At 38.7% G+C, this 26,819-nt stretch overlaps 1 pseudogene; it reads left to right on the plus strand.

Moving 5' to 3' along the window:
- The first annotated feature begins 2,134 nt into the window (after positions 1–2,134).
- Positions 2,135–26,819, plus strand: part of LOC116633652 — a 35,567-nt pseudogene continuing 10,882 nt past the window's right edge.

A 26,819-nucleotide genomic window follows, 5' to 3' on the forward strand; every position in this document is an offset into this window, starting at 1 on the left:
TTGGTTTCCCTTAAGTTTACCAAATTTACTGAATTTTATCCAAAGCGTTACACTATCAGCAAATTATATGGTAGATGATGAGAGAAAAGAAGCAAAAACAATCTCATAACAGGGGCGCCTGTGTGGCTCAGTCATTAAGCATCTGCCTTCGGCTCAGGTCATGATCCTAGGGTCCTGGGATCGAGCCCCGCATCGGACTCCCTGCTCCGCGGGAGGCCTGCTTCTCCCTCTCCCACTCCCCCTGCTTGTATTCCCTCACTTGCTGTGTCTCTCTCTGTCAAATAAATACATAAAATCTTTAAAAAAAAAATCTCATAACAACTCTTATCCATCTTCCAGCTTAAAGTACTTCACTTACTGTTTTTACTGGAAGATAGAAAGTGGTGCTTAAACCAATGTTCATTAATGCATACTTCAAGGAACTTGTTTCTGTTACTTCATTGGATTTTCAAAATGTAGATGATGAGGTTGGTGGATATGATGTCAAACCCACACAAAAGGAATTAAACTATTATATATGAAACCAAGGCTTTTTTTGTTTAATCTTCAAGCTCATCTCCTAGTTTGCTAGAGAGTAAACCATGTATTCTGAAATCATTCAGTCCTGAGGTTTCGCCAACTTAGGGGTCTTCATAGTTTTAAGTTATCAGGAAAATGATGTCTCTCTGGTGGTGGCTAATGGTGGGAGTGGCTACCTCTTCTGTAATAACACATTGAGCATCTCTGTGACTTGTACATTTTGTCAGATTTGAAGGCTGGCCAACAAGAGATAAATTTACCCAAACAGAATAGTTATTAAAGAAGTGGAGTTGGAATCATGCTTTCCTGAAAAAGATGAAACTTCCAAGTTTTGAGGGGAAACAGGGGGAAAGTTTAATTTTAAAGAGTGACTGAGTGGTTTCCACATCCCTCCCTCAATAATGATGAAGAATATATCACGTTATATGAATTATATCAATTGTACTTGTTATTTTAATGACTGAAGCCCTTCCTCCATCCCCCATGGAACTGTAAGCTCTTTGTGAGTGGAAAATATCTCCTCATCTTTGTATTCCCACTACCTACCTTGGTGCCTATAGACTGGAGACCTTTGATACCTATAATTGGATATCACAACTATGAGAATAACTGGAATTAAGGGCAGAATGTAACAAAGGAGAGTTAGAGGATGAGCATTCGTCTACATTCCCAAGACTGTCCTGGGAAGAGGACACTCCTCAATGCAACCATTCTAGATCTCTGGAAAGAAACACTAAATACCTAATATCTTGTAGAAGTGAAAAAAGAAACAAAAGAGCTCTCTAATAATTATAGACTACAAAATGTCATGAGCTTCCTTTTCAGAGTTATGTAACAGAGGTGCCATAACCAATTAGAGATGATGTCATAAATGTAGTCAGTGAACATTGGACTTTCAGTTTCCTTCCAAATCAAGAGTTAATTCTTGATCCCTAAAACAGAGCTGGCCTACTCATTTGGCCACAATAACTTGGTGAGTACATCCCATAATGATGGTCAGCATCCTTGCTCTGGCTCTACAGTCACAGTTGAGAATGCTTTTAGGTGGTTTTGTTTTCGAAGATAATTTTCCTTGTAGAAGGAAACAAATGTTACAAGACAACTTACCTTGACTGTAAGATCAGGCACATCTTTAATAAATTATAGATTGACTTGATGGCACTAATTAGTCTTTTGTAGATTTGGTTAACATTACATGAATTTTATGATAATGTAATAATGCCCAGCAGCCTGACCATCATTGTCAAGATGTACCAGTCAAAATGTTGGAACTGGGTCTTCTTATTGGCCTCCCTGCCTCCATTCTTGTTCTGCCTCACTCATTTTCTTCTCTCATGCAAAAATGACCATTCTCAAATATAAAACTAAACATAAAACCACACCCATCTCTGTAAGACCCTTTAATGGCATCCAGTTGCCTTCAAAAGGAAGTCTAAATGGCCCTGAATGATTTCCCTTTGACTACCTCTTGGCCTCAATCCCTCACACCCCCTCCTGTGCTCTATGTTCAGACAGTTTAACAGTTCACAGTCTCCGATTGTGACCTGTCACTCTCATCACTTCAGATCAGTGATTCTCCACAAGGAGTAATTTTATCCTCAGGAGACATTTAGCAATGTCTGGAGACATTTTTGGTGATCACAACTCACGAGATGCTACCGGCATCAAGTGGGTAGAGGCCAGAGAGGCTGCTAAACACCCTATGATGCAAAAAACAATCCCTCATATCAAAGAATTAACCAGCCCAAAACGTCTATGGTACCTTCGTTGAGAAACTCTGCCTTAGATAAATGAATGATAGCAAACTACGTGTAACAAACCTTGAGAGAAGTCCCTTTAAAACAGTGTCTCCAAAAAAAGTTGGCAAACTATGGCCCGCGGTCCAAATCTGGCCCCCTGCCCGTTTTTGTAAGTAGAATTGTATTGGCACACAGCCATGTGTATTCTTTATGCGCTGCCATCTTGTCTCTGGTGCTTTTGCAGCAGAGATGAGTAGTTGTGGCAGAGACCATACGGCCCACAAACTAAAATATTTTCTATCTGGCTTTTTACAGAAAAATTTGTCAACTCCTGCTCTAAAACACCTCTTTTGTTCCATTCCTAATATTGCAGCAAATGTAGTATACAATTATGACTATAGGAAAGAAAATTTTTTTTTCAAATGGCACATTATTTCTGCTTTAGAGGAGAAAATATAGGCATAAGTTAACAACTGGATTTCAAACTACTCTTCTGAGAAAAGCATTTCCTGTGAACTAGTAATGAGCTTTTCCGGCAAGATATCATTAAAAAGAGAAGTTTAGGGCTAGCCAGAAGTAGTTGGGGGTGGGAGAGGTGAAGTGGGGTGAGAAAAACTTAGTCACCAGATCTTACTATTTCCTCCTTAGAAATCCCTCAGCCCAGTATAAGCTGAACATAGCCTAACATGCCTTTTGAGGCAGGCAGATCCTATCACTTCTCAGCTTCAGGCACTTGCTAAAATTTGCAAGCAGAGATGGTTAGGGGAAGAGACGCATGTGGCTATTATGAGGAAAATAGCTAATCAAACAAGCCTTTGGCAACCTCACTCAACTCCTCAAAAGCGAGAGCTTGTTTTGTTGTTGGATCTTCCTTTAACTTTTGCAGATTGCAAATAAAATGAAAAGCGGGTTAAAGCCGTAAAAGATATGTGACATTTGAAATATTTGCTAGGGTTTCCCCACATGGTTATTGTTGGTACATGTAACAGTTAAAAACACTGGTATGTTTCAGATGCATGAAATGTCAATTTAATGCATAAGCTCTTTTTTTTAATAATAAACATCGATTTATTGTGTTTATAGTGAAGGAAACTGATTCCTTATAACTACTGTGTAACCACATGCACATATATGCCACTCACTGCTTCTTACTTCATGAGGTATTTATAGTTAGGGCAGCTTCCCAGGAGTTAGAGGAGAGGGAGATGAGTTTTCAGGGTTCCTCAAGTGAGGCATATTTTCCCTGGGGGTGGACTGGGGAGGGTGCTACTCCTGTCATGGGGACATACACAAATCAGGCAAACCAAAATCAGAATCTTCCCAGATATCTCTGAAAAAAATAATGTGTGCAAGCAGTTTGAGAGTTAAGGCTTATAAAATAACTTAGAGATTGCCCTAAGGCCAAATGCCTACATCAGCAATATGATATACAAGGACTATTTGGTTTTACATCGTCATAAAACCAAATAGTGCCTTTGCGAAAATTATTTTAAAAAGTGCTTTCTATGAGGGATGTAGCTCTGAAAATGTGAGATGAAGTCTTACAAGACTGGGAAACTGAACCTAAGATTCCTATTAAGCTTGAGATCCTACAAGAAAGCTTTTCCTAGGAAAAAAAAGAAAGAAAACTTAAAACTGCATCAAGTAATTATTTAAAAAAACCTAAATATACGATGACCGTGAAAGAAATTCAATTATTAGTTGAAAATCTTCTCCAGTTTTAAAAAAAAAAAGACAAATAAGATTTTTTAAGGTGAATTCTATGAAACTTCCAAAGTACAAATCATCTCAAGCTCTTCTAGAGAAGAGAAAAAGAGGAACATTCCCCAATGCATTCGGAGGCAAACATAATTTTAATACCAAAACTAGTAAAGGATAGCTTATAAAGAGACTGTCACAGGCAAATTTCACTCAGAAACAAAGTTGCAAAAGTTACAAACAAAATCTTAACAAACTAAACCCAGTAGTTAAAAAAAATACATATAACATCATGACTGAGTTGAGACTGTCATAGGAAATCAAGGGTGGTTTAATAGAGACTCTATAGATGTCCTTTACCACATTAACAGATTACTGGAGAAAAACAATGGGATCTCAACTTCCAGGGAAAAAATACTTGATAAAATTCAATACAAATTCATAACTAAAGATTTTGTGTGGTTTTTTTAAAACATTTTTTTTCCAAATGGAATGAAGAGTCCCAAAGTAGGTAGACACGAACATAGAAATCTGAAATATCTGTTACTTTGAAGATCACTGGGAAAGAAGGAAACTACTTAATAAATAGTGATGACTGATGTGATTCTCCCTCAGGAAAAGAAAATGAAACTAAACCTCTCACATCCTACCATACACAAAAATCAAATCAATCCTAGATGGATTAAGGACATCAAATAGGTGGCAAAATTTTAAGATGTTTAACTTGGGAGAATATAGCCTCAGGGTAGGGGAGGTCATCTGAAGACATAGGAAGCACTAGCCATGAAAAAAAGTTATAACAAATTCATCCCTGTTAAAATTAAGAACTTCTATTCATCAAAAGATAGCATAAGCAAAGTGAAAAGACAAGTCAGGTACCAGAAGGACTTTAACTGCAACACATACAACTGACAAAGGCCAAGTAACTATATAAAAGCTCTTACATGTCAGGAAAAGACAAGCAACCCATTAGAAAAAGGGACATCACATCAACTGATGAATGGATAAAGAAGATGTGGTATATATATACAACAGAATATTATGCAGCCATCAAAAAACCCCGAAATCTTGCCATTTGCAACAACGTGGATAGAACTAGAGGGTATTATGCTAAGCGAAATAAGTCAATCAGAGAAAGACATGTATCATATGATCTCACTGATAGGAGGAATTCTTAATCTCAGGAAACAAACTGAGGGTTGCTGGAGTGGTGGGGGTGGGAGGGATGGGGTGGCTGGGTGATAGACATTGGGGAGGGTATGTGCTATGGTGAACACTGTGAATTGTGTAAGACTGATGAATCACAGACCTGTACCCCTGAAACAAATAATACATTATATGTTAAAAAAAAAAAAAGAGAGAGAGAGAGAGAAGATAGTAGGAAGGGAAAAATGAAGGGGGAAAATCGGAGGGGGAGACGAACCATGAGAGACTATGGACTCTGAGAAACAGACTGAGGGTTCTAGAGGGGAGGGCGTGGGGGGATGGGTTAGCCTGGTGATGGGTATTAAAGAGGGCACGTACTGCATGGAGCACTGGGTGTTATACGCAAACAATGAATCATGGAACTCTACATCAAAAACTAATGATGTAATGTATGCTGATTAACATAACATAATAAAATAAAAAAAAAGAAAAAGGGACATCCATCTTGAACAGTTATTTCACAAAGAGAAAGGAGAAATGGCCAATTTATACACCATAAATGCCGAACCTCTTTGGCATCTTAATTTGTATTGTCTTAGTTACTAATAAAATGCTGTTTTATGCCCATTAGATTACCAGAAATTGCAAAGCCTGGAAATAAAAGTACTGGCAAGGACAGGGATCAAAAGGAATTTACATATGTGCTGAGATGTGGAAACTGAACAGTCACTTGGGAAAACAATTGGGCATTATTTTCTCATGTGGAATAATAGCAGACACTGTGACCTAGCAATTCTGCATCCATCCCCAGAGCGAAATGTAAGAATGTACATGGTAGCAAAACCATAATTTAAAAAAAGAAACAATCTAAAAATTCTTCAACAGGAAATAGATACATTTTGTATAGCCTCACAAAGGTATATTATGCAACAGTGAATATGAGTGAATTATAATTATGTGTAACAACACCAAGGAATTGCAAAGTTGAGCAAAAAAAGCAAGTTGAAAAATATTGAGAATTGTAGCATTTGAATAAAGTTCAAGCAACAAAACTCAACAAAATATTCTTAAGGGTTACATACGTATAAAAATTGCCTCCAAAAAAGTAAGGATGAGATTGATGAACATAAACTTCAGGATAGTAGTTACCACATATTGGAGGGAAGAGAGAACAGTATTGTAATGTTCCAGTTCTCAATTTCGCTGTAAATTCGTGAATGTTCATGATTTTTCTTCAGAACTTATGTATGTTACCTGTTGTTTTGTATATATAAACATAATACAATAAATACTTTAATGCAAACACCGTTGATATAGAGAAACTTCAGAAAGTGAAGTCTGGAAACAGGTCTAGCAGAAAACACATGTGTTAACTCAAGGTTAATCAATTAAAGATAAGCTTGCTTCCACCAATAATAATAGCAAGCTGCCTTGCCTAATGTACTGCTCAGGGAACACCTGGTCTGGAGAATATGGGCCAGTAAGATTAAGATACTTCCTTAGATATTTACACAAATCACTAAGATAATGTGTCTGAAACAAGTTGAGATTGTGTTACAAATTTGTGTAGAAATGAAAAAAAAAAAAGGAGGTCATGAAGAGCAAATATTTTTTAATCTCATAGTCAAAATAGGAGTGAATGAGAACATGGACAACTACGTTGGGCCCACCTGCCTATCCTCACAGGGAAATGCAGTTTCAATCCTTTGTAGGGAAGGGGTCTCCTGAGCAGGGAAAGTGTGTCACCAAGTCACATCTGCGCAAAGATGCCAAACTTCTCCTTTACTCAGATCCCCTGTTCATCAAGAATCATTCTCATCAAAAACGAATGATGTAATGTATGGTGATTAACATAACATAATTAAAAAAAAAAAAAAAGAATCATTCTGACTGAAATTTTGTTTTCTTTTTCCAAGTAGTTTTTCCTCCCATGTTCCATCAAGTGAGTGATAGAATTATGAGGCTAGTTCAGTCTTTTTCATTATATATGTGTATCTGCATGTGTGTTTAAATCACACACACACACACACACACACACACACACACTTGCTGGTAGCAAAAGCCAGTCCTGTGTGGGTCTGGGCATCATGAGTCAGCTATCTCTGGACACCAACACCCCTGCCCCAAGCTGAGCAGACCATACAAAAAAGCCTTGCAACAACACCTTCTACAAAGCAACTAAAGGACTGCAGACAATCCAAGACAAGGCCTGTCTAGAGTTTCCCTGAAACGGAGTGCAAATAGGAAGTCAGTTTGGGCATCAAATGCCTATTTGACTAAGGGAAAAGTTCTGAGCAACTGTCACCTACACAAGCACACTCTCTCTAGCTGATATGGAGGCTGCTTTCAAATGAATAATGGGACCAGGCAGCTTCTCCCCTCTGCTTTCCCATGGAAACAGATTTGTGACGGTATAATCTGGAGGCAGGGGGTGGCTTCCGCTATAAGATCAGCCCTAATTTATATCAAGTTCTGTATGCTGTCACCATGTGGCTGTGGCCTTTCTTAGGACACTCACTCTGCTGGCACAGGATCAATCTCATTTACAGATCGAACCACCAAATCCGTGAATCTCAAACAGGAGCTCCTGGTATGGCCTATCTTCTCATTTCAGAAAGTTAGTCATCAATAACAGACAACACTGCTGAAAAGAGCACTAAAAAAACACATGAAACAACAGTGCAATATAAAATACTGATACTTGCTTTTATTGATTGCTGGACATCATAGTTACCAACAGGTGATTTTAGAACACAGAGAGTTTTAAAAGTACATCGGCAGAAATTATTTTAGAATGGAGTAAGTAGGGCAGCTCACCCACTTGGATAATGGAAGGAATGACTTTTATACTGCCCTAAAAATTGATACCTGTCTGTTTCATTCCCAACAAAATGCATATAACTATTTATAAAGGGGGAGAGAATGGGAGAGAAGGAGCAAGGCCAAATGAGCAAACAGAGACAAAAGCAGTAAATTCTGCAGCTAGAATTTGGGTTATCAATTTTTAGGGCAGTATAAAAGCTTGTTGAGACTGAGAAAACATGGTAAAGCTTTCTTTACACTTCACTGAAGAAAACTAAAGGCCCAGAATAATGAACTGGAAGCCTGGCCTTAGCCAGAAGCACCCTGCGACACACTCAGAATTTTCTAGTTTTGCATTTTATCTTAAAAATCTGAATCTTTTTTTCCTATTTGGTCTGTAATATATCCAAAAGAAAGCAGAAAGGCAGGATTCACTGATTTTACCTCTATGTGTGGTTTATAAAACCTTTAGGAATGTAAAAATTCAACACCCCACCACCTCCTCCATCTCTTAGAATATAATTAGGAAAATGTGCCATGCTCATTGGGGGTTTTGTGTACTCCCAGGCAGAGAGTAGGAGCTTAATCAATTAGCACAATAGACAAATATGAAAACAGAAAGAATAAAGTGTAACTAGATTTAACAGGGAAGAAAATCACTCTAACTTTAACTTGTAGACTGTTTTGTGCAACTAATTGAAGTCTTCCTACAGATGCTGCCAGATTGAAGAGGGAATAACAGTGTCACATGACTTCATGGAAAAATAGCTCTCTGTCTTTAACTATCAGAGATCCAGCATTCAGCTTTCAAAGAAGAATATTCTTCCTGAACCCTTGGGGATCTATGTCTCAGAAACCAAAGACAGAAGACCACAGGGCAATGATGTAGAATGAAATAAAAGAAATATTCCATTTTAGAACACACCGAGTGAGAAATATACAGTTATGAAAAACTTTTTCCTCAAAAAAATGAGGAACAGCGGTGCCTGGGTGGCTCAGTCTGTTAAGCATCTGCCTTCAGCTCAGGTCATGATCCCAGGGTTCTGGGAGCAAATCCTGCATCGGGCTCCCTGCTCAGTGGGAAGCCTGCTTCTCCCTCTCCCTCTGCCCTGCTGCTCCCCCTGCTTGTGCTCGCTCTCTCTCTCTCTGTCAAATTAATAAATATATAAAAAAATTTTAAAAATGAGAAATATCAGGTATTAGTCAATGGGTACAGAACTGAGTGGGTCCCTAAATTTTAGTAATGTCTAGAGTCGTTGAACTTGGAAATCAAGTTGGATATTATGCTTAGATATCAAGCATAATAGCTAAAACAATGACAAACTTTTACCAAAAGACTGGACTGTCCCATTCTACTTGATTTTACAGATACACACACACACACACACACACACACACACACACACACACACTCACACACACAGAAGCTGAGAATGTGACTGCAATTTGTATGAGCACTGACCATTGTTGACATGGGGGTGTAATAACTTTGTAGTAATCAGAGATGATCTTGGCCCTACAGAGAAGCTATTCACAAACTTTCACCTGGATTTTCAAAGTATTTGAATAGAAACAAACAAACCAATCTCAGTTTCTCAGGGGCTAACTACTCATAACACCTTTCTTTCTTTCCACAATAGTCTATGTTGAACCTTTCCTACCCCTTAGCAGCTCCTTTGATATCCTAAAAAAGATGGCTGAAATTCACATCAAGCCATTTTGCTTTCACCTGCCAGTTTGATAAAGCAAGGAAATTTAAATACTACAAACTTATTTTTACGGTAGTTACATGTAAATGAATTTCAATTATCCACATGCATGGTTTACTACATCATTCATTACACACTATTTTTTCCAATCATTTTGCTTACAATCCATGATGTCTATACTCTTCTATCCCCAGCGGAAAGCAAGGACTATTAATGACTATTCTTTACTTGCCTAGACCAGGAAACCCAGCCAGCTTCAGTTTCCGTATCAGGGTAAAGCCAGGGAATTTAGAGTAGCATAATGAAGGCTTCATGATTTCCAGCCTCCCTAGAGTAAAGGATGATTTGCTGCAAGTCAGTGCATAGCTGGGACTGCCATGTTCCCTCCAGCATAGTACAGCAAGAAAAGTACTGCCCTGGGAGTCAGGGACCCAGGTTCTGGTCCTTTCTCCACCACTCTCACATCCCCGCAGAAGTTATATAACCTCACAGAGTCTCATGCCTCTCTGAGTCATGTCACTCTGAGTTAGTTAGTCTTTAGCTAACATCCCTTCCAGCTACAACCTTCTTTGAGTCTTCCCTCTTCTAGCTCTATGCTTTCACTGACTAAAACCTGGAAAAGTTCAACATTCATTGTTTGGAGATTTAATGGCTTTTGCAACTTCTGCCAAGCTGGGAATCACCTCCAGCTGTTCCTCCAGCTTTGGCCCTGTAGGGAGACAGTTGGAATGTTTTTTAATAAACAGGGCTAGCCCTTGGCTAAGCAGCAAATAGGTGCAATCTTTGTCTTACACTCCTCCCAACTTCCTTTATGGAATATACTTTGTGCCAGACAAGTCTCTTGTATCCCACAGAACTCAGGCCTCAGCAGTCAACAAAGCCAAAGGCAGACAATGGCTGACAGGTACTAAGATAGGATTCCAGAAACTGTGTTGGAATAGAAGATGCTTAGACAATAAAAAAGACCTTAAAGCATCCCCCACATCTGTCCCTCTCTTAATCATCCCCATGTCTTCCAGTTACTCAGACTCAAGTTTTAAGTGCTGTCCTTGATTCCTCTTTCTTTTATACCCTTCATCTGATCCATCAGCAAATCCCGTCAGCTCTACCTTGATGTGGATCCAAAATTCAACTATACTTCACCATCCCTTTTATTATTCCTCTAGTTTAAATATTTGAGGGATAGTATATAGAGGGAAATAAAATAATAAATGAAGAGAAACAGGCTGCATTTAATGTGGTAGTCAGTAGACAGTAGAAAGAACATTTTTTGGTGAAAGAACACCATATGGAGGTATATTTTATTAATATAACTTTACAGCTAGTACTGAAGGGAACATACTTCTGATCTAGCTGTGGTAACAGTCTCCTAAACAGTCTCCCTGCTTCTGCCCATGCCGTCCAACAGCCCATTCCCCCCAGCAGCCAGAATAATCCAGTTAAAAGGTAAATAAAATCATGCTCAAACCCCGTACCCCCATGGCTTCCTAGCTCTCTAGGATTCAAAGCCAAAAATCTCACTATGGGATTACTGGACCCTACTGCCTCACTGACCTCCCTCCCTCTCACCTTTGCTTGCTCTGGCCCTACCTCCCTTGCCATTTTTTAGATACACCAGGCATGCTGCTTGGGACCTTCATTCTTGTTGTCACCCCTGCTTGGAAATCCATCCCCTCAGGGCCCCACAAGACCTCCTCCCTCTGTATCTTCAAGCCTCTGTTCTAATCTGCCTTTTAGAGGCTTTCGCAGACCATCTTGTATTAAAGACTGTGCACACACACACACACACACACATCCTCTCTATCCCCTTGTTCTTTTTTATGTGTTATTCTATTTATCACCACCTGATATCGTATATATTTGCTTATTATCTTTTACTTTTCCTTCTCCCTGCCCTACACCAGAGCAGAACTGTGTCTTGTTTACTGTTGGACTTCTACTGCAGGCACAGTGCCTGCCATATCCTGAGCACTCAGATATTTGTGAGATAAATGGGCTGCAGGATGGATGAATCACTCTCCAATGCAGGAAGATACGTGTTGGTCCTTGCAGCTACTCTTCACAACACACCTACTACTATATTCTAGGAAGGTCACAACTAAACGATATCCAGCCCTGGTGAGACAGACTTGCTTTATTGCCTTCTTACAATAAAGCACTATATTGCTAGAAATCTTTTTTCCTTGCTTCATTATCTATTTCTCCAAATGTATAAAAGTACCTTCACTGTTATGTTACTATGATTGTACAATATTTCATTCAGTCTGTCTATCAAAATAGTTTCTTAGAATAAGCTCTAAGAAGGGGAGGATTTCAAGTGTTCAAACTCTGACTTCAATTATCCGAGGCCCTCGATGCCAATTCAAGGACAGGTAAACTAGTTTGTGGGAGTCTCTACCAGGAGCAAGCACTATGCTAAGAGCTTGATTAATGTTATCTCAATAAAGCTATGGTATTTACATAAATGTTCACATGAAGGTGACATAGAATCAATTACATAAATTAAGAAACTGAAGCTGGGGGCAGTTGAAATTTTTAGCCAAAGTTTAAGTGAAAGATGAGATTCTGACTCAAATCTGAATCCAAAATCCATTCTCTTTCAATACCAGAGACAAGACATTCATACCATTCGTGGGAAAAATCATTCTTTCTTCTTCTCCTCACTCACCAGCCCACAATTAATACTCTTTGGCTAAGGATTATTTGAGGGTTTACTCTAGAGAGTGTTCTAAAGAGTCATTCCCAAGCACAAACACTACAGCCTCTGAAACCAAGCCTATCTAACATGCAAAGTGACATCACTTTTTTCAAGGAAATGCACTTCAGCTTAGGAAAACACTCAAATACCGATGAAGACATAGCTACATATTTAATTCCATATAAGTTTAAAAACCTTTAAAACTACTATTCCAGACTAGTTTTCTGAAATAATAAAAAGAACTGATTTCCAAATATTGTGTAGTCCCCTGCAGTTCCTTCTCTCTGTAGACATTCCAGAAACCAGCCTTTCACTCAGGCACTACTTGGCGGCACTGGGCTATAAACAGGGAACACAACAGTGAACAGTAAGCACTATGAGTAGTAAAGAATTTGTAGAAAAGTCGATGTGTTTGAGGTATATTTATAAGGTAGGATTTTTTTTTAAAAGATTTTATTTATTTATTTGACAGAGAGAGACACAGTGAGAGAGGGAACACAAGCAGGGGGAGTGGGAGATGGAAAGCAGGCTTCCCATGGAGCAGGGAGCCCGATGCAGGGCTCGATCCCAGGACCCTGGGATCATGACCTGAGCCGAAGGCAGATGCTTAACGACTGAGCCACCCAGATGCCCCATAAGGTAGGATTAACAGAACTTTGTGATGGGTTGGATATAAAGGATAGGAGAGAGGGAGATGTCAAAAATGACTCCCAGTTTTCTGGTAGCTGCAGTTGGGTAGATGGTGATATTCTATTTGGGGAAGGAAACACAGCAGGAATATGTTTGGGGGAGGTGGGTGAAGAGAATGAATTCAGTATTAGATTCGGACTCTCAGTTGTCCATAAGAGTCCCAGTGGGATGTTGAGTGAGTAGTTGGCTATTTGAAGTCTAGAGCTTAGATGAGCTATCTGAACTTGACATTTAAATGTAGAAATAGTTGCAGTCACTTAGAGAGAGAACACAGAGTGTTAAGGGGATGGAGTCATGACAAACTAAAACATTTAAAGGTCAGGTAGAAAAGGAATGGACTAGCAAGGAAACATAACAGAATTTCTATCACATGATGCCTTCATATTACAACTCCCCTTGAAAAAGCCAGTGAGGTTGTTTACATGGCACCACTAAAGCAGGGCATATCCAGGAAGTCAGAGTAGACAATGTTTTCAACAGTTCTCTGATAGAGTCAAGACAGGTCGTGAATTGGCCAAAATAAAAAATTGTTTATGACCCACCCACAATTACGTAAGGCATTGAGTTTATTTTGATCCTTATCCCTTCCAAAAACACATTTTTATTTTTGAATACTTCAACCCCAATTTTACTATTTCTACTCTTTTTTATACTATTAAAGTTCTGGCTAATTGGTATAACTTGGCAAAGTCACTAAGCCTCTTAATAAATGAAACAATACAGATACTTTCCCTAATCTCATTCCCCTCTTATTCCAGAGGGAACACCTATTCAGAATTTTTTCTCTTCTCCTATTGAACATTCATGTTGTTTACATGTTTTTGCTATTGCACATAGCTGCAGTCATTATCTCCAAACATTTCTTCCTGTGTACATGTGCTATGGTTTCTCTAGAGTATGGACCTTTAAGTTCCAATTACTGGTCAAAGGACACATACATCTTTGAGTTTACTAGTTATTGCTAAGTCCTCCGCCAAAAGACCACCAGCAATGTTGGAATTCCCATGTCTCCATATTATCACCAACACTTAAAGCATCACATTTTTCACTTTTGCCCCTCTGATGAGCATAAAATAGTTTCATTGTAAACCTAAGCATCATTTCATATTCACTTGGTTTCTCCTATATTGCTAGATTTTTAAAAATACATATTTTTAGGGGCACCTTGGTGGCTCAGTCAGTTAAGTGTCCAATTTGATTTCAGCTTAGGTCATGATGGTCAGGGTCATGAAATCAAGCCCTACATTGGGGAGGAAAGGAATTAAACAGGTAAAAAAACTGTTCAAAAGAATATGAGGATGAATCAAAAATTAACCTTGGGTTTGAGGAGTCTAAGCATCATGGTACCAAGCAAAATGAGGAATAGAAGAGGAAGAGATTTGGGGACACAGTGTCAGGGTGGAGAAATGATGATAATTTCAGTTTTGTGTTTATTGAGTTTAAGGCTCACATGGAACAGCCAAGTGGAGACATTCAAGAGGCTTCTGGAATAAGGGCCTGGAATCCAGGGGACAGATCTTAGCTTGAGATGTGTGTAGGAATTATCAACTTACAAACAGAAAGTAAAGTCATGGCTGGAGGTCAGACTGCTCAGAAAGACTATGAGGATTATAAGAATAGGAAGGATGGACAGGGGGTGCCTGGGTGGCTCAGTTGGTTAAGCATCTGCTTTCAGCTTAGGTCATGATCCCAGAGTCCTGGCATTGAGCCCCTCATCAGGCTCCCTGGTCAGTGGGGAGTCTGCTTCTCCCTCCCCCTCTACCTGCCTCTCCCCCTGCTTGTGCTCTCTCTCTCTCTCTCTCTCTCTCTCTCTCTCTGTGTCAAATAAATAAATAAAATCTTAAAAAAAAAAGGAAGGATGGACAGAAACCCAGGAAACAGGATCAGGATGTAGTGATTAGCCAAAGAAGAGAAACTAAAAAGGGGACCTAAGAAAGACTGGTCAGAAAAATAGGAGAAAATCCAGGAAGATATGATGCCACCAAAGGAGTCAAAAGTTTTAAATAGCAAAGAGTGACCAGTGTCAAATGGTCATGAGATCACTTAGACAAAATCAGTGAAAAGCATTGGGTAAATTTAGACACAATGTAATCATTGGTGATCTTGGAAAGATCTGTGAAGTTACCAGCATATGGATTATCCCTAAAATAAAATACGGATTTCCCTATAAAATATGGATATTTTAAGAGTATCTATGCCACAAAAAAAGGCTAATTGTTCTCTTTAAAGCATACCTTTTCAGCCTATAGGCTCCGCTTTGTTGAGCTGAAAGAGGAATGAGTTAATAGATGACAGGTCAGGTCCCCTACAGCTCTCACAGGCTATTAAACAACTCTAAACTATCCTGTGCTTCACCCTTCCTGGGCATAGCCCATACTAACTCTAATCCTTCCTTTCCATCCCCTTAACTTCTGCTTTGTGGAAACTGTGGGTCAATGGCCCCTTATATAAGGTCTATTTTTTCTGAGATGTGCACTCATCTTTTGGCTTTAGTCCCTACCTACTGATAGTGAGAACATCAATGATCACCACCAAACATTGTACACACCATTGAACAGGTAGAACTGTGCACTAAGGGCAGGAATTGTGCATTTACTAATTTTGGGAATTTAGGATTCTTGAGGGCAGGAATTGTATACTTACTAATCTTGGGAAGCTAGGTCTTAGGTGGTACCCAGCAAACAATAATCACTCAAACCATTTATTTGGGGAGCACTTGAGTGGTGCAGTCAGTTAAGCGTCCAACTCGGTTTCATTTCAAGTTGTGATCTCAGGGTTGTGAGATTGGGCTCCATCTCAGGCTCTGCACTCAGCACGGAATCTGCTTCAGATTCTCTCTCCCTCTCCCTCTGCCCCTCCTGCTCATGTTCGTACTCTCGGTCTAAAATAAATAAATAAATAAATCTTAAAAAAAAAACATTTATTTTTGGATAAATGGAGGAACTGTGACGTCACAATACTACATGGGACCCCAACAACAATAGATCTAATACTTGAAACTTTCTTACAATAAAGTGATTGCAATGCTGCCAGCCCCCTGCTAGTAGTCTCACCCCTAATACCTGGCACCGCAGCTTCTTCTGAAGATAATAAGCACCAAAAGGCTTGACTTAATACCTTCAGCTACTGCCTGGTTTCAAAGTCCACCACGTCAAGGTAGGTGATGGACTCTACTCAAGTAATGATAGACTCAAAGACCCTAGAACTTTCTCTTACCCCAACACTATATAGGATTCACTGAATCTGGGATGATCTGTTGCTCGCCCTAGCCCTGTTTTCACTCCTATCCTGTAAGACTGAAATTCTCTTCCCCCCTTTGAGAAGATGACACTCAAACTCCCCAGGGCTCTTCAGAACACTTCTTAGGTTTCTCAACTTGCTCAGCAAACATGTTATGCTAAACATTCACACGCAAAAAAATTCCAACAATGACCATGATCTATATTTGTGTGAGCTTGTTTTTGCAAAAGCAAAACATTTTATAAATCTAACCTAATTTTCTGATTCAATAGTTAAAAGAACTTCAAAATAAATAAGCTCATGTATGTTTACCCATTTTAGTACTAGCTAATGTCACATTGAATCACGATGTTGAAATGCTATTTTACATTCTTTTATGTGTGGAATTTTAAGAGCAAGTATCATTTGTATCCATCTGTCCAATTTTTATGTCACCTCTACCAAGTTTCTTTTATTCTACATTATTTTTCTTCCTCAAAGTTCAAGTCATTCTCTTAATTTTTTTTCCTCTCAAAACAAAATAATCATTAAGCTTAATTTTCCCAGCAGAGTACATATCTGGCACCTTATTTCTTTATAGTTTTTTGCCAAGATCTAAAATCACAAATTCTCTCTGTATACTTTTCCAGTGATTTAAAAATACATTTTTGCTGACATTTTAAAGTAATATTTATACCACTGAATTGAGTTTAAGTAAACAGACCATTACTGGCATAGTCACTATACTGTAATGTTCTTTAAGGTGTACCACACAGAAGCATTTATGTCAATGACGTTCCCCAAAGGGAATGAAATCAAACACTTGCTGCCAACATAAGCATGTAAAGGTCTTATTTTCTTCATTAGATCAGGGTCAAATAAGTGGACCCCAAAGAGTTAGGCATCAGGGAACATATGTGGGTCAAATTTGGCATACCCTGAAAGTTTGTGTTGAATTGAATTCAAATATCTAAAATGGCTTTTGAAAAAAGAGAAATACTATTTCCTGGTTTTAAATAAAAAAGGCAACTTAGATCATAAGACTTCTTGGATAGGTCAGTCCTTTTTCAAAAGAACCCTGAAACTCTAAGGAGTGTTTGTTTAGTTAAGCAAGGTTGGCCCAACTCTTCTAGGATCCCTGGAGGACATTTTTTTTTTTTTTTAAGTATTAATGCACAAGCCAACTTTGGGCCTCATGGATATGTTTGTGGCTCTCCTTGTAATAAAACAAGAATAAAAGGAGATATTTGTAGGTGATCAGAGAAGAAATGGTACATTTGAAGGAAAGGGGGAAATGAATTTATTGAACTTTTACAATATAACAAACATGGTTTAATTTATTTTTTAATTTAATTTATTATTATGTTAGTCATCATACAATACATTATTAGTTTTTGATGTAGTGATCCACCCTTCATTGTTTTCATATAACACCCAGTAATCCATGTAGTATGGGCCCTCCTTAATACCCATCACCTGGTTAACCCATCCCCCACTCCCCTCCCCTCTAACACACTCAGTTTGTTTCTCAGAGTCCATAGTCTCTCATGGTTCATCTCTCCCTTCGATTTTCCCCCTTCATTTTTCCCTTACTTCTCCTAATGTCCTCCATGCTATTCCTTATGTTCCACAAATAAGTGAAACCACATGATAATTGACTTTCTCTGCTTGACTTATTCCACTTAGCATAATCTCCTCCAGTCCCATCCATGTTGATGTAAAAGTTGGGTATTCATCCTTTCTGATGGCTGAGTAATATTCCATTGTATATATGGACCACATCTTCTTTGTCCATTCATCTGTTGAAGGGCATCTCGGCTCTTTCCACAGTTTGGCTATTGCGGACATTGCTGCTATGAACATTGAGGCACATATGGCCCTTCTTTTCACTACATCTGTGTCTTTGGGGTAAATATCCAGTAGTGCAATTGCTGGGTCATAAGGTAGCTCTATTTTTAATTTTTTGAGTCACATCCACACGTTTTCCAAAGTGGCTATACCAACTTGCATTCCCACCAACAGTGTAAGAGGGTTCCCCTTTCTCCACAACCTCTCCAACATTTCTTGTTTCTTGCTTGTCAATTTTTGCCATTCTAACTGGTGTAAGGTGACATCTCAATGTGGTTTTGATTTGAATTTCCCTGATGGCTAATGCTGATGAACACTTTTTCATGTGTCTGTTAGCCATTTGTATGTCCTATTTGGAGAAGCATCTGTTCATGTCTTCTGCCCATTTTTTGACTTGATTATTTGTTTTTTGGGTGTTGAGTTTGAGAAGTTCTTTATAGATCTTGGATACCAGCCCTTTATCTGTAGTGTCATTTGCAAATATCTTCTCCCATTCTGTGGGTTGCCTCTTTGTTTTGTTGACTGTTTCCTTTGCTGTGCAGAAGCTTTTTATCTTGATGAAGTCCCAAAAGTTCATTTTTGCTTTTGTTTCACTAGCTTTTGGAGATGAATCTTGAAAGAAGTTGTTGTGGCCGATGTCAAAGAGGTTACTGCCTATGTTCTCCTTTAGGATTTTGATGGATTCCTGTCTCACATTGAGGTCTTTCATCCATTTTGAGTTTATCTTTGTATATGGTATTAGAGAATGATCAAGTTTCATCCTTCTGCATGTGGCTGTCCAATTTTTCCAGCACCATTTGTTGAAGAGACTGTCTTTTTTCTATTGCATATTTTCTCCTGCTTTGTCGAAGATTATTTGACCATAGAGTTGAGGGTCCATATCTGGGCTCTCTATTCTGTTCCATTGGTCTATATGTCTGTTTTTGTGCCAGTACCATGCTGTCTTGGTGATCACTGCTTTGTAATATAGCTTGAAATCAAGCAATGTGATGTCCCCAGCTTTGTTTTTCTTTTTCAACATTTCCTTGGCAATTCAGGGTCTTTTCTGATTCCACACAAATTTTAGGATTGTTTGTTCCAGCACTTTGAAAAATGTCATTGGAATTTTGATCTGGATGGCATTGAAGGTATAGATTGCTCTGGGTGGCATAGACATTTTAACAATGTTTATTCTTCTGATTCATGAGCATGGAATGTTTTTCCATCTTTTTGTGTCTTCTTCAATTTCTTTAATGAGTGTTCTGTAGTTCCTAGAGTATAAATTCTTTACCTCTTTGGTTAGGTTTATTCTGAGGTATCTTAAGGTTTTTGGTGCTATTGTAAATGGATGCATTGTTAGTGTATAAGAAAGCAACTGATTTATGTGCATTGATTTTGTATCCTGCCACATTACTGAATTGCTGTATGAGTTCTAGTAATTTGGGGGTGGAGTCTTTTGGATTTTCCACATAAAGTATCATGTCATCTGTGAAGAGAGAGAGTTTGACTTCTTCTTTGCCAATTTGAATACTTTTATTTCTTTTTGTTGTCTGATTGCTATTGCTAGGACTTCTAGTACTATGTTGAACAATAGTGGCGAGAGTGGGCATCCTTTCCTGATCTTAAGGGAAAGGCTCTCAGCTTTTCCCCATTGAGGATGATATTCACTGTGGGTTTTTCATAGATGGATTTTATGAACTTGAGGAATGTTCCCTCTATCCCTATACTCTGAAGAGTTTTAATCAGGAAAGGATGCTGTATTTTGTCCAATGCTTTTTCTGAATCAATTGAGAGGACCATATGGTTCTTTTCTCTCCTCTTATTAATGTGTTCTATCACATTGATTGGTTTGTGGGTTTAATTTAACTCCTAAAAGAAGTCTGTGTTTAAATATCACTGTTCCTTTATTACAGAGAATGAAACAAGCTCAGAGAACTTAAGTAACTTGTCCAAGATTGCAGAGCTGGTAAGGAGTGAAACTTCATGTAATCCCAGTCTGCCTGGTTTAGAGAACAACCTTCTTCTAATATTCTGGGGAGCAAGGGGGCCAGGGAGCCAAGGAAGCCACACCACAGAGGAATTTCAGAGAGACACCTGCCTACTGTGTCCCATTTCTATAGCAGCATATTTACAACAGCCAAAATGTGAAAGCAACCCATGTGTCCATCAGTGGATAAATGGATAAACAAAATGTGGTAAATACATAAAATTCAATATTATTCAGCCTGAAAAAGGAAGGAAGTTATGACACATGCTACAACATGGATGAAATTTGAAGACATTATATTAAGTGAGATAAATCAGCCACAGAAAGGCAAATACTGTATGATTACACTTACATGGGGTATCCAGAGGAGTGAAACTCATAGAAACAGAGTGGAATGGTGGTCACCAGAAGCTGGGGGGAGGGGAGAATGGAGAGTTCTTTAATGAGTATAGAGTTTCAGTTTTACAAGATGAAAGAGTTCTGGAGATTAGTTGCACAACAATGTGAATCTACTGAGCACTACTCAGTAGTACACTTAAAATGGTTTTGATGGTAAATTTTATGTTACATATTTTTTACCACAGTTTTAAAACAAACAAACAAAAACACCCGCCTGAGTTGAGTTTCCCCCACCTTTACCAACTTTTTCACTTTCTTTTCTGCCCAGTAGTATGCTCTTTTGCAGGCAGGAATTTGGGTCAGTGAGATGCAACTTCCACACAGACACTATTTTACAATCTGTTCAAAGGAGAAAAAAATCCAAAAAACAAGTCCTCATTCCTCTGATACACTAACCAACCATCTATTTAAAGGACATGAATTCTTTAATACCATTTATGTAGTCTGTCAAAAACAAGTACCCACATGAATCGACATTTTGAGATCATATCCAAAGTTTGCATCTAGTTCATCTTATAGCCAGGGCAAGTCAAATGCTGAGAGAGAGGGAGGCCTCTGTATTTCATGGAATCCTAGAGCACCCATTGTGTCAGGCGCACTTGTAAGCATTTCATGAATGTAAGCCCATTAGTCCTTTCAACAACCCTGGGGAGTGCTATTATTATGATCTTCATTTTGGAGGTGAGTGTCAGGACATAGAGAGGTTAAGTAACTTGTCCAAGTCACACAGCTAGTAAATGGCAGAGCCAAAGTTTGAAGAAAAATAGCCTGGCTACAAAGTTTATGCTACAGGGCTTGTCACTTGTATTTTCCATGGCTTCCAAGATTCACACACACACACACACACACACACACACACACGGTCAAATTTTTTTACAGTTTAAATATCATTGCCCTCTTTCAAACCTGCCAGTGTTGCTCATTGATGTTATATATAATCTCTTTCAGAGGTAAAATAAAAAATGTAAATGTGAGCCTCAAGTTAATGGGCTCTCCGGACCTCTCTGCCTCTACTGTATTCAGCTTCTATCTACATCAGGGTATCCTCAGTCTTAGTTGAAACCTAATCTCTTTATGACCATTTCACTCCTGAATGGGCTTTCCCAGAAACTGTCTGTAGAGTTTTTCTGACTTCATTTTTCCTTCTTGGGCATAGCTGTCAGAGTCAGTTTCCCAACAGTTGATCTAAAGGCATTCTCTGTCATTGAACACTACATCAAAAACTAATGATGTACTATATGCTGGCTAACTAAACATATAAATAAATAAATAAAGGCACAAAAAAAGTTAAAAAAAATTTTTAAATTAAAAAAAAAAAGACAACCAACAGAATGGGAGAAGATATCTGCAAATGGGGCGCCTGGGTGGCTCAGTTGGTTGAGCGACTGCCTTCGGCTCAGGTCATGATCCTGGAGTCCCGGGATCTAGTCCCGCATCAGGCTCCCTGCTTGGCGGGGAGTCTGCTTCTCCCTCTGACCCTCCCCTCTCTCATGTGCTCTCTGTCTCTCTCTCCCTCTCTCTCTCACTCTCCCAAATAAATGAATAAATAAAATCTTAAAAAAAAAAAAAGATATCTGCAAATGACCTATCAGATAAAAGGCTAGTATCCAAAATCTATAAAGAATTTATCAAACTCAACACCCACAGAACAAATAATCCAATCAAGAAATGGGAAGAAGACATGAACAGACATTTCTCCAAAGAAGACATCCAAATGGCCAATAGATGCATGAAAAAGTGCTCAACATCACTCAGCATCAGGGAAATACTAATCAAAACCTCAATGAGATACCACCTCCCACCAGTCAGAATGGCTAAAATTAACAAGTCAGGAAACGACAGTTGCTGGTGAGGTTGCAGAGAAGGGGGAACCCTCCTACCCTGTTGGTGGGAATGCAAGCTGGTGCAGCCACTCTGGAAAACAGTATGGAGGTTCCTCAAAAAGTTGAAAATAGAGCTACCCTATGACCCAGCAATTGTACTACTGGGTATTTACCCCAAAGATACAAATGTAGTGATCCGAAGGAGTACCTGCACCCCAATGTTTTAGCAGCAATGTCCACAATAGCCAAACTATGGAAAGAGCCAAGATGTCCAGTGACAGATGAATGGATAAAGAAGATGTGCTATATATATTCAATGGAATATTACTCAGCCATCAAAAAAATGAAATTTTGCTTTTGCAACAACATGGATAGAACTAGAGGTATTATGCTAAGTGAAAGAAGTCAATCAGAGAAAGACAATTATCATATGATTTCACTTATATGTGGAATTTGAGAAACAAAACAGAAGAGCATAGAGGAAGGGAGAGAAAAATAAAACAAGACAAAATCAGAGAGGGAGATAAACCATAAGAGATTCAATCATAGGAAACAAACTGAGGGTTGCTGGAGTGGAGGGGAGTGGGGGGATGAGGTAACTGAGAGATGGACATTAAGGAGGGCATGTGATGTAATGAGCACTGAGTATTATATAAGACTGATGAATCACAGACCTTTACCTCTGAAACTAATAATATATTATATGTTAATTGATTGAATTTAAATAAAAAAATATTTTTTTAAAAAGAAGAATTAAAGGTCCATGACACAGAATCCTTCTAATCTTGGTGAAAGCCAGGAACCACCAGCATCAGTTCTTGAAAGCCTTCTTTTTGGAGATTTCCACTTGTTCAGAGTAACTAAGAAAAATTAATCACACTTAGTGTCACAAAGGTGAATACACATATGAAAATTCAGCAAGTTATATACCCTTACAATTTGTGTACATTGCTATCTGAAAATTAGACACTGATTTTTTTTTTCAGGTAGGCTCCACACCCAGCATGGAGCCCATTGCCGGACCTGAACTCATGGCCCCAAGATCAACACCTAAGCTGAGATCAAGAGTTGGATGCTTAACTGATTGAGCCACCAGGAACCCCAGACAGTGATTTTAAAAAGAGAATTAATGACCTTTGTTTATAATAGCAGAAGAAAAAAATTCATAAATTACCTCAATGTCCAATAAAAAGGGATTGGTCACATAAAATACATGATATAGTTCTATGATGAAAATACTCTGCAGCTAATTAAAGATCTTGCTGTTGTTAATACTTTGGTACATGGGAAAATTTTTCATGTTGTAACGTAAGATAACCCAAATGATATAATTATATACTCAGTTTGATCTGTTTATGTAAAAAAAAATAGAAGTAGAAAAAAATATATCAAAATATTGATAGTGTTTAACTCTGAAAAAAAAATAAAGGTGTTCTCTGCTTCTAATTTGCTTTTTAGGACCCACATTCTTTCAAAGCCTACCCACATATGCTTCACTTCTGCAGCCTCTCATTTTCCAGCATTCATCTCTCATTGGCATATTTCCTAATCTATTATCTTTTTTCAGGCCAACCTCCCATTTCTCCCACGCCAACATCTAAAGGGTATCAATCTACACAGCATAGCAAGGGGCAGCTTACTTCACACCTGCTGTCCATGATTTCATCCTCATGGCCCCCCAAAAAGAAACTTTTGCTAGTATAGGAGTTAAAACAGAGGTAGGCAAACTTTTTCGGTAAAGGGCCAGGTAGTAAATATTTTAGACTTTTTGGGCTACCTGGTCTCTGTCCCAACTACTCATTGTTGCCATAGTGAAAAGAGCAATAGATGAATAAATGAATGGGTTGGGCTTTGTTCCAATACCACTTTGTTTACAAAAACAGGCGAGGTGCTGGATTTGGCCCATGGGCCTTAATTAATTTCTCCCTCAATTATTTTTTTAAAGATTTTATTTATTTATTTGAGAGAGAGAGAGGGAGAGAGCATGAGTGGGGGAGGAGCATAGGAAGAGGGAGCGGGGCAAGCAAACGCCCCTATGAGCATGGGGCTCAAATTGGGCTCAGTAAAGGGCCCTGAGATCATGACCTGAGCCAAAGTCAGACACTTAACCAACTGAGCCACCCAGGTGCCCCTGCTTTTCCCTCAGTTAAAGCACTAGACCCTTTTGTGATGTTTTGCAGCTTTAACATAGGTTTCAGTGAAACCAGAGCCCCTCCTTACTGTTTTTTAGACTATACTTCATTAACTCTCCCCTTCACAAATGGTAAAATTAAACTGAAATAAAACAAAGTAAAATAAGAAATGTGATCCCTGACATCACTTTGCATATTGCTGTAGGCTTAAGAACTCATCTCAGACACGACAATTATTCACTGGTAAAAACTGATAAACATCTGTGAGCATGTTTACTGCCTCAATCAGATACTTTTTTATTTCCACAAGGAACTCTCTCTTACAAAATGTTCATGAAGGATCTCCAGACCATGTTTGCCAAGTAAAATCTGAGATAGCAAAACAAAGCTTTGTGTAGACATGTCACTAAGTGAGCACATGACAAGCATAAAGTCCTAAGGCCTCAGGAAGCAAAGGTGTGCAAATACCAGCCTCCGAGAACATTTTCACAGTGTAGAACATTCTTGACTGCTCTACTTTTTGTCCTCACAAGGCTCTAAGGTGCTCATTCATTATCTCATTCTTTCATTTGCTTAAAAAATGTTTTGGAGGGTCTTCTATGAGCCAGACATGTTGCTAGGCACTAAGAATACATGCAAAGACAAAGATAGAAAGGTGACAGAATAAAAAAGAATAAAGAAAGAGTGTCTGCCTAGAAGAACTTAGAGTGTAGTGTCTGCTATCCTATCCTGCGATGATAGAAATGTTCTTCATTCTGCACTGCCCAATAAGGTAGCTACTAGCTGCCTGTGACTCTTGAGCACTTAAAATGTAGCTGGTGGGACTAAGAAACAATTTTTTATTTCATTTAATTTTAATTAATTAGGCTAGTGGCTAATGTATGGGCAGTGTGGGTCTATTGGGAAAAAAAATACTTGAATCAAGTGAATGTAATATTACCACCGTGCTAGGTGCTAAGAAACATTAGGTCCTGAGTGCTCTGAAAACTAATAATAGGAGGATTTGACCAATTCAGGAAGGTCAGGAAAAACTTCTCTAAGGAAGTGGCAAGAGAGAAGAAATCTGAAAGAGGAGTAGGGGTCAACCAGATAGAGTGGGATATAACAGAAGGCACTGAGAATAAAAAGGAAATGATATCATGTAATAGTGTGTGAGAAGCAGAGGGTGTTAGGGGTAACTGGGGCCAGACCTTACGGGGCATTATAGGTCACATAAGGGATTTTGGTGTTTAGCCTAAGGACAGGGTTATTAGCAATCAGAGGTTGAGGGTTTGAGTGTATGTGAAGTGATTGCCTTGGCATCTTTGAAAAGTTCCCTCTGGTTACAGTGTACAGAACACAATGAAGGATGCAAGAGAAAGAGCTGAGAGATCAGTAAATTGTCTACTGAATGGTCCAGATGGTTAGTAAGAGTAAGTGGCTTGAATCCAGGTGGATTTGTGGGATACATAGAAAGCAAAATTGACATACCCTGGAAGAAAACTGGATATGAGAAATAAGATCTTGAAACTGGGTGACAGTCCAACTTGCACATCCTAGCAGATGGAGATGTCACTGACTAAACAGAAAACATGGTGGGAGGAGTAGTTCTAGGGGAATGTTGTTAAGTTTGATTTACTCAGAGACATCCAAATGGTCTGTTGAATAGGCAGCAACTCAGAGGGAGGTAAGGGTTGAAGATTGAAATTGATGGTCCATTAGTGAATAGTGTATTAGTACTTCTGTCCCCGTGATAATGTCATGTATTTTTGGCAAGTTGCCACAGTGCTTGTTAATTAATCCAGAAAAGGCATTATGTGCAAATAGAATACATCCAATGCAATGCAATAATTACAGCAGTAGTGTAAATGGAATAGTCAAATGGGGACTGGCGGGGTTCATTTATTACAACTTCATAAGAAAGTAAAATTATCTAAAGAGATGGGGAATAGGAAGTGAGAAATTCACACACAGTGGATGCTCCATACAATTACAAAGGAACAGAAGATTAGAAGGATTCAATTCAAATAGAGCTCTCAGAGAACCCAACTGAACTAGAAGAGAACACTGTAGTTCAGGCATAACAGATGGAAATAGATATATGGGGAAATGGGGACAAGAGTGAGTGACACAGGGCGCCTGGGTGGCTCAGATGGTTAAGCGTCTGCCTTCAGCTCAGGTCATGATCTCAGGTTCCTGGGATCGAGTCCCACATCGGGTTCCCTGCTCAGTGCAGAGCCTGCTTCTCTCTCTCCCTCTGCCACTCCCTCTGCTTGTGCTCTTCTGTCTATCTCTGTCAAATAAATAAATAAAATCTTTAAAAAAAAAAAAATTAAATTAAATAAATAAATAAATAAATAAATAAATAAATAAATAAATAAATAAAGAGTGAGTGACACATAATTAACAGTTGTGGACATTTTAAAATTAATTTGTTCAGTTTCTGCTTATG

Source organism: Phoca vitulina, unplaced genomic scaffold (genome assembly GCF_004348235.1).
Source record: "Phoca vitulina isolate PV1807 unplaced genomic scaffold, GSC_HSeal_1.0 scaffold8, whole genome shotgun sequence".
NCBI lineage: Eukaryota > Metazoa > Chordata > Mammalia > Carnivora > Phocidae > Phoca > Phoca vitulina.